This window comes from Sorex fumeus, unplaced genomic scaffold, assembly GCF_029834395.1.
Source record: "Sorex fumeus unplaced genomic scaffold, SorFum_2.1 ptg000024l, whole genome shotgun sequence".
Lineage (NCBI taxonomy): Eukaryota > Metazoa > Chordata > Mammalia > Eulipotyphla > Soricidae > Sorex > Sorex fumeus.
The window spans coordinates 44619691-44629169 of NW_026606081.1; the positions used below are offsets into that span (position 1 = coordinate 44619691).

At 37.7% G+C, this 9479-nt stretch overlaps 1 pseudogene; it reads right to left on the minus strand.

Moving 5' to 3' along the window:
- Positions 1-225: 225 nt before the first annotated feature.
- LOC130023376 (elongation factor 1-alpha 1-like) lies at positions 226-9062 on the minus strand (annotated as a pseudogene).
- Positions 9063-9479: the final 417 nt, after the last annotated feature.

Sequence of the window (9479 nt, forward strand, 5' to 3'; positions counted from 1 at the left end):
GCCTGGAACAGTTCAGCTTTGGTTATATGTGGTGTGCCTCAATTCCCATCCCCCGCAGACCAAAGAAGAAAACCGGCCATTCCTGGGGGTCTAGTTAGCCGCACAGCCCTGGAAAGGGTCCCTGCTGCCGGGCAGGTACCTGGATAAGTGAGCAGAGGGTGCCCGGAACGGTTCAGCTTTGGTTGTGCACAGTGTCCTACTTTCCTTTTTATTATTTTTAAAAAATTTTTTCCTCATTAAACTTTTGTTTTTAATGGGTCTCAAAATTCTGTGACAGATATTTGGTCAAGTTGTTTCCATTAAAAAGTACCGATTTTAAAAACTAATAACTTAAACTGCCACACACACACAAAAAAAAAAAAACAAATGGTCCACAAAACATTTTCCTTTCCTTCGGAAAGTTTTACCATGCATTGTTATCTTTTACTATTAAGCTTAAATGGCTAATTGAGACAAACAGTTCTGAGACCGTTCTTCCACCACTGATTAAGACTGGGGTGGCAGGTACTGGGGATAATATTCATTTAGCCTTCTGAGCTTTCTGGGCAGACTTGGTAACCTTGCCAGCTCCAGCTGCCTTCTTGTCCACTGCTTTGATGACACCTACAGCAACAGTCTGCCTCATATCATGAACAGCAAAATGACTCAGAGGAGGGTAGTCAGAGAAGCTCTCAACACACATGAGCTTGCCAGGCACCATATCAACGATGGCAGCGTCACCAGATTTGAAGAACTTGGGGCCATCTTCCAGTTTTTTTTTCCAGAACAACGGTCAATCTTCTCTTTCAGCTCAGCAAACTTGCAAGTCATGTGGGCAGTGTGGCAATCCAGCACAGGTGCATAACCAGCACTGATCTCATGGGAATGGTTCAGGATAATCACCTGAGCTGTGAAGCCTGAAGCTTCCGTTGGGGGATCATTTTTGCTTAGAGCTTCATGGTGCATTTCAACAGACTTAACTTCACTTGCAACATTGACTGGAGTGAATGTGACCAACATGCCAGGTTTGAGAACACCAGTTTCAACTCGGCCCACAGGGACCAATACCTCCAATCTTGTAAACATCCTGGAGGGGCAGACACAGGCATTTGTAAGTTGGACGAGTGGGAGGCAGGATGCAATCCAGAGCTTCAAGCAGTGTGGTTCCACTAGCACTGTCATCTTTACGGGTTACTTTCCAACCCTTGAACCAGGGCATATTAGCTCTTGGCTCCAGCATGCTGTCACTGTTCCAACCAGAAATTACCACAAACGCTACTGTGTCAGAGTTGTAGCCAATTTTCTTAAAGTAGGTGCTGACTTCCTTAACAATTTCCTCGTATCTCTTCTGGCTGTAGGGTGACTCAGCGGAACCCATTTTTTTAATGACAACTATGAGCTGTTTCACACACAGTGTGTAAGCCAGAAGGGGCATGCTCGCAGCTCTGCCTGTTCTTGGAGATACCAGCCTCAAATTCACCCACACCAGCAGCAACAATCAGGACAGCTCAGTCAGCCTGAAAAGTGCCTGTAATCATGTTCTTGATAAAGTCTCTGTGTCCTGGAGCATCAATAATGGTCACGTAAGTACTTGCTGGTCTCGAACATCCACAGGGAGATATCAATGGTGATACCACGCTCAAGCTCAGCTTTCAGTTTATCCAAGACCTAGGCTTTATTGAAGGAACCCTTACCCATCTTGGCAGCCTCCTTCTCGAATTTCTCGATTGTTCTCTACATTTGTAGATCAGGTGGCCACTGGTGGTGAACTTGCCCAAGTCTGGCGGCAAACCCGTTGCGAAAAAGTACTTTCCTTTTTAAATGGTAGTATTTTTCTGATGCATAGAGAATAAAATAGGCAAAATATATACTATCTTTCAGAGCATATGCTCCATTTGTCAATGAATGAATTTATTTATAAACTTAAGTAAGTTAAAAGAAATAAAAAGATTTAGAAGTCATGACTCTTAGAAATAATTACATTTTGTGAGTTTATTATAGATAGTACTTCCATAGTGATAAAGCAAATTTATAAGCATCAGAACTCTAATTTTTTAAGATATGAATAATTGATTCATCATTGACTCTTTCATAGGTATTGTCTATAGTTTGTATTTTAAGGGATAATTAAGATAATTTATATAGAATAAATAATATTTGCACTGACAACACTAATTTTATTTTCAATTGCACTATAGTTAATATCCATTTGTATCATTTTTTCCCACCTAAGGAATTACCTCTCAAAGAAGTTACTTGAGCAGAGTTAAAACTACACTTGATTTATAACTTGAAATTTTATAGAAGTTATTACCTGTCTTATTTTAGGTATTATGGGAATCCACAAAAATAGGATCTTGCTTTATTTTTCAGTATTTACCCTGACTTTATTATGTTACTATCTAAAATATCATGTACCATCATAAAAGTTAAAAAGCTTCTTGTAGACTTTGTAGGATAAGAGCACTTTGTGACATTCCCTGCCCTCCTCCCCAACCCTCCACCTTTAATTACAAAGTACACCCAACCTGGCTCATCTATCATATAGATTGATGGTGTGATATTATGTTTAGAGCAACAGAATTCATATTACTCCTACCCAATACTGTTTTACTAGAAAATACACTTAACTGTTTGGATATTTGTGGCTCATTACAGCAAAAAAAAAAAGAAAGAGAGAGTGAGAGAGAAAGAGAGAGAGAATGTAGTTTGTAGAAATGCTCTTGGTAAAAGGATGAAAATCATGTCTCCTGTTTTGATTCTTTAGAGTAAAAATATTTTTATACCAACCAACTCTTTATACATTCGAGAACTATTAAAACTGAATGAGCTGTCCATTTATGTTATTTTTATAAATCTCCATATGCTTGCATGATACTTTATAGCTAGTTCAGTTTTATCAAATCCAAATTAAAACTTTGGAAAGTGTGGTAATGAAATAAAGATAGGCTATCTTGAAAATACACCTTTGCATGTACTTTCTTTTTTAGATTATTTTAAAATAAAAATCAGTAAAATGTTATTTCTCATTATGTGATTCAAGTTTTCTAACATGATTTGCCATTATGTAATTCATTTCATCTTTTCTATAAATAATTTTTGGGCTTAGATAATAACTCCATTTTAAGGATGAAAAGATGTAATAGTGCTACAAATTTGTCTCTATTTGTCTCTATTTTCTATTTCTTTTGAGAGTAATTAATACTACAAGTATGCTAGCAAGTATATTAGATCATTAATTTACTCATTAGAGTTCAAATCCAAGGTTAGTAGTTTTTCTATTTTCATGACACATCCTTGACCTTGGATTACAAAATTGATTAACAAATAAAGGAAAAAGATTAGGGGTGGGGATAACTGTAGATCAATACATTTACACTTTCTTACATTTTCTTACTTACTTACTTACATTTACTTACACTTTCTTACATTTTCTTACACTTTCAAATATTCCTGTATTATAATAATTAGATAGCCAGACTAAAACTATTTTACATATATAGAAAACAGTTCAGCGTGTCTTCAAGTTAACTAATTAATAGCAAATTAATGCAAGGAAGTTAGAGACAGACTCACAAGTGGTTCTGGATAACATTACTTAGTGAATTTATCATGCACAGTGTATCACAATTCTTTATTTCTGTATGATATTAAAGTTTATTTTGTCCTAAGCACAATAAAAGACCTAAAGAGAAGCTTATTTTGTTTACATATTTTTCAGTTGGGGTATCTTATAATATATGCCCTTAAGACATATTTAAGAATGTGCTCACTCTCTTACTTATTGGTGACTACGAAGGTCAGTGCATTTTTTGAGGCATCATCTATGCTTATGGAATGCTCAAAGGGATCATTAAATGAAAAAATAATAACAATAGATTTTTGAGCAGTTAGCCTAATGTGAACTTAAAGCATCATTTAAATGTAGGTTTCATTTAATGGTTTTATTGACATGAAGTAAGATATTAATTTGTAAATGTTCCTCAATGCCTAAGAGGAGGTAGGTTAGCATTGTGAGAAAGAAATGTGCATGATAAAATAGCAAATAAAGGCATCTTTCTTCAGTCTTTAATCTAAAATTACATGTCCTTTTTAGCTTTTTGAATTACTATTTGTCATCGTGGATTTACTTATCCAAACGTGATTCTTCAGCTAAAAATGTTCCTTGATTTTTTTCAGCCATTGTTTCAAGTAAAATTCTGTGAAAACTGCTTACATTTATAAGAATCAGTCCATGATTGTATGTAGTGTGTATTCATGTGCATCCTAGGTTTACAGCTTGTAGGACCTTAGAGATGGTCTAAGGGAGATAAACACTTTGTTCATCAACACTATTAATGAGATCTATTGAGAACAGTAAATAGAAAACACATTAAATTACATTCCCATTTTGCATAATTATAACTAATTATAGTTATTAGACTAATGATCTTAGTCATCAAGAACAATGTAATTGTTATAAAGGTTAAGAAACATAACAAATTGACATCATTCTATTAGGGTTCTTCATAACTCCCTAGATATCTATTTTCAATTTCTTCATGGGTTCATCATTTTCTACTTACATTTTAAATAGGAGTTCTTCCTCCACATTATCCAATGCGAAGTAGTGTTTCATTTTGGTTTTGAGTTTTGATATTTCAGATTCCACTTCAAGGATTCTATCTTCAGTCAAAAGTTTAATTACCAGAAATACAATTACATAATATATTCATATCTCAACCCTAACACTTTAGTATCCCTATATTACTTTCTCCACAAATTCTGTCTTGCATATTCAGAAAAAAAATGCTACTTTTCTACTTCTTCCTCTTTTTTCCCATCAGGATTCCTAAACTACAAATGGGACCTAACTACACACACCTTATCTGTATTCCTTCTCTTCCCAACACTGTGCAAGTAGATTTCAGCACTTAAGAACATACACCAAACTAAAATGAGTTTTCATTTTCTCTCTCTTGGACATTTCAGTCTTCCTTCACCCTGAGGTTTATAATAGTTCCATAATCTAACTCCTATTCTAACTAGACTTGATTTATTTTTTATTCATTTTATGAATAAAAATTTTAGTAGTGGTAGATTTTAGTTTAGCACTACCAAGTTTTGAACAGTTTTGGTGGTTTCAGCATAGCACTGTAGCACTGTCCTCCTGTTGTTTATCAGTTTGCTCGAGAGGGCACCAGTAACGTCTCCATTGTGAGACTTGTTGTTTGGCATATTGAATACACCACGGGAAGCTTGCGAGGCTCTGCCGTGTGGGCAAGTTACTCTCAGTAACTTGCGGGCTCTCAGAGAGGGAGAGAAAAATTGAACCCAGATCGGCCGTGTGCAAGGCAAATGCCTTACCCACTGTGCCATCGCTCCAGCCAGGTCTCAGTATGGGCTTAAGGAAAGGAAGTCCTACAATTCAGAATAGTTTCCTTCAATGTCGTAAATAAATGCCTGGATGTGACTTGTCAACCCTTTTTGAGACCATCACCCTTTCTGAGAGTATATGTTTACTGGTTGACCTTTACCTCTTCCTTCAAACAGCACTGAAGTTTGCTGCTTCCCCAACATGCCACATCATTTTATTATTCTACTCCATTGTATATACTTCTGCCACCTCTTTTGTGGGGGCCATGAACTTATCCTTTTTCCAGGCTTTGGCCTCTTCTAAAGATTTTCTATATATCTTAGACTATGAAAAAACTAATAAAGTGGTAACCTTTTATATTTCATAGTAAAGGACAATGACAAGAGTGAAGTCAATTTTACCTCATATGTTTGTTAGATAATAGAAAAAGATAAATTGATATAGAGGATGCAATTTTTTTCTGAAACAAAATGAAACAAAATGGCAATGAGTGCATAGTTGGAAATAATGTATGCATTGCGGACAATAGTTTGCAGCATTCATAAGTAATGAGTTTCGAATGAGTAAGTTGGCAGATAGTGAACTGAAAAATAGAGATGAAATGTTTTTCAATTACTCACAAATTAAAGCTTTCTGCTTAAATGTCTCACAAGAACTGAAAATTCAGAGCTAGGTTTGAGGAAAGAAATACTTCATAAAAGTAAATTCAAGGTTCTCTGCCCATATATGTAGCTATTAGAAAGCAAATTTATATTTAAATAAGAATCTTGATAAAAGGACATACAGAATGAAAAAATTTTACAATACAATAAAGGAATTATTGCTACCCTAAGTTTTTGATCCCAAATTCTTTGCTCATTTTTAAATTGTTCTAAATTTTTTATTGTATTTTAGGCACCATGATTTACAATGTTGTTAATAGTAGAATTCTTACTATTAACACATAAAACATTCTAGCATCATATCCCAGCACCAATGTCCACTTCCCTCCACCAGTGTACTAGTGTTCACTTCACCAGTTCACCTCGCTTACCACCACTGTGGTAAGGTCCCTCTTAAAACCCCCTTCTCAGTTTCTGTTGTCTTTGGACATTTGCTATTTCTTAATTATGTTTCTTTATATTCCACATGTGGGAGAGGTCATTCTGTATCTGTCCATCTTGCTCAATGTTCACTTAGCGTGATACTGTCCAGTTCCATCCATGTAGCATAAAATTTCGTGAGTTTTTGTCTTATAACCAAATAGTATTCCATTGTGTATATATACCATATTTCTTTATCCAGCCATCTGTTTTTAAACACATGGTTTGTGTCCAGATGTTGGCTGTTGTGAATAATGCTTCAATGAAAATAAGAGTGAAAATGTCTCTCTGAATAGTTTTAGGGCCCTTGTGGTGGGAGACAAGAAGTAGAATTTCAAGGACACCTCATTGTTTTGATTTGCATTCCCCGATGATAACTGATGCGGAGATATTTTTTAACCATATACGGTTTGGTTGGGCCAGAGCGATAGCACAGAAGGTAGGGTGTTTGTCTCACATGTGTTTGACCCGGGTTTGATTCCTCCGCCCTTCTTGGAGAGCCTGGAAAGCTACTGAGAGTATCCCGCCCACATGGCAAAGCCTGGCAAGCTACTCGTGACGTATTTGATATGCCAAAAATAGTAACAACAAGTCTCACAATGGAGTTGTTACTGATGCCTGCTTGAGCGAATCGATGAACAACCAGAGGACAGTGCTACAGTGCTACAGTTTGGTCATCTCTATATTTTCATTAAGGATCATTCTGTTCATTTCCCCCCAACTCCATTTTTTGATGGGTTTGTTAGTTATTTTTCTTATTAAGTACTACTAGTGCTTCATGTACCTTGTAATTACCCCGTTGCCAGATGAATGATGGGAAAATGTTTTCTCCCTGGTGGTTTCTTTTTTTTTCTAGTCATTGTTTCTATTATGGTGTATAAGTTTCTTAGTTTAATGTAGCCATGTTGTTTATCTTTGCTTCCATTTGCTTGGTAAATGGCACTAAATCATTGAAGATAAATCTAGCTTCAGTGTTATGAAATAGTCTACTAATATTTTCCTTGATATAACTTATGGAATTAGGTCTAATATCAAGGGTTTTAATACACGTTTATTTGGCTTTTCGCATGCTGCTAGAAAGGAGTTTAAGTTCTCTCTCTCTCTCTTTTTTTTTTTTTTTGCATGTGACTGACCACCAGTTTTCCCAGCATCATTTGCTAAAAGCTTTTACTTTATACATTTTTCTCTTTTGTCAAATATTTACTAGCCACATGCCTGAGAATATGTCTCAGAACTCTCAATTCTATTCCAGTGCTCCAGAGTCTGTCCTTATTCCATTACCATTTTTAATTAATACAGCTTTAAAACATCGTTTACCAACAAACATTTAAAAAAAACTTGAATTTGGAGAAAAAAAGAAACCTCTCATCTTCTTTTTGACCTAGGACTGTTTTGAATATTCAGGGGCTTTTATTACTTCATATAAATATTTTTTTCTGAAAATCTAACTTTTGACAGCTTGAATTTTATCACTGACTTCGAACATTTTAGGTATTCTCTTAGAAGCAGATTCAGTTTTTTTTTGTAGGAGTACTGCTATTTATTCAGCCACTGATTAGCTGATTAAATTGGGCATGAACTCCACCTTAATTTTTTATTTATTTATTTTTCTTTCTATATTTATTTATTGAATCACTGTGGGAAAAGTTACTAAGTTTTCAGGTTTAAGTCTCGGTCATACAATGATCAAACACCTTTCCCTTCACCAGTACTCATTTTTCTCCACCAATAATCTCAGTATACGCCCCCCTCCCACCCCTCCAAATGCCTGTGAAGCAGATGATTTCTACTTAACTCTTCTCTACATTGATTACATTCATTATTTCGACAAAAGATACAACATTATTGTTTAGAATTTCTCCCAAACAATCAGAATTTCTGAAAAGGCATTGTGAAATATTTTGTTTTCTATATCTGGTTATGAGAATCATATAATGTTACGTGGCTTGGATTTCTGCAAAGAGCCAGATAATTACGAGATTGGTTTCTGTGTGTCCCGTGTTACGGCTGTGCCGGAGAGCTGTTCGTGGGGGATAACTCGTAACCTCTGTAGGGCATGAAGGACGTGCCAGTACTGCCCCCCCTTTCCATGAGACAGAAGTTGCCCGGTCACCTCCGGCTCATACCTGACTTTCCTATAAACTCTGAGGCAGGGCCACCTTGCTGCCAGGGGGGAAAAAGACGGGAGGGAGCAACACCCTTTCCCTCCCGGGGAGGCATGTTGCCGTAGTTTAATGCATGGTCCATTCACTTTTCTTCTGCAAGCTGCTGGGCTCTGGACTAAGTCTTTTTGCCTCTGGAGCCATGGCCGTGCCAGAGAGCTGCTTGTGGGGGGGCAACTCATGACCTCAGTAGGGCATGAAGGACATGCCGGCACTGACCCCCTTCCCATGAGACTGCAATTGCCCTGTCACCATCGGCTCTTACCTGGGTTTCCTATAAGCTCTGAGGTGGCGGCCACCTTGCTGCCAGGGGGAAAAAAGGTGGAAGGGAGCAACACCATTTCCCTCCTGGGGAGGCATGGCGCCGTAGTTTAACACATGGTCCATTCACTTTTCTTCTGCAAGCTGCTGGGCTCTGGACTAAGTCCTTTTACCTCTGGAGCCATGGCCATACCAGTGAGCCGCTTGTGGCGGGCAACTCATGACTTCGGTAGGGCATGAAGGATAAGCCGGTACTGCCCACCTTCCCATGAGACTGCAGTTGCCCCGTCACCGCCTGTTCATACATGGCTTTCTGTTAAGCTCTGAGGTGGTGGCTACCTTGCTTCCGGGGGAAAAAAGTTGAAAGGAAGCAATACCGTTTCCCTCCCAGGGAGGCATGGTGCCATAGTTTAACACATGGTCCATTCACTTTTCTTCTGCAAGCTGCCGGGTTCTGGATTAAGTCCTTTTGCCTCTGGGGCCATGGCCATGCCAGAGAGCCGCTTGTGGGGGGCAACTCATGACCTCGGTAAGGCATGAAGGATGAGCCAGTACTGCCCCTCTTCCCATGAGACTGCAGTTGCCCCATCACCGCCGGCTCATACCTGGCTTTCCAATAAGCTCTGAGCTGGCAGCTAC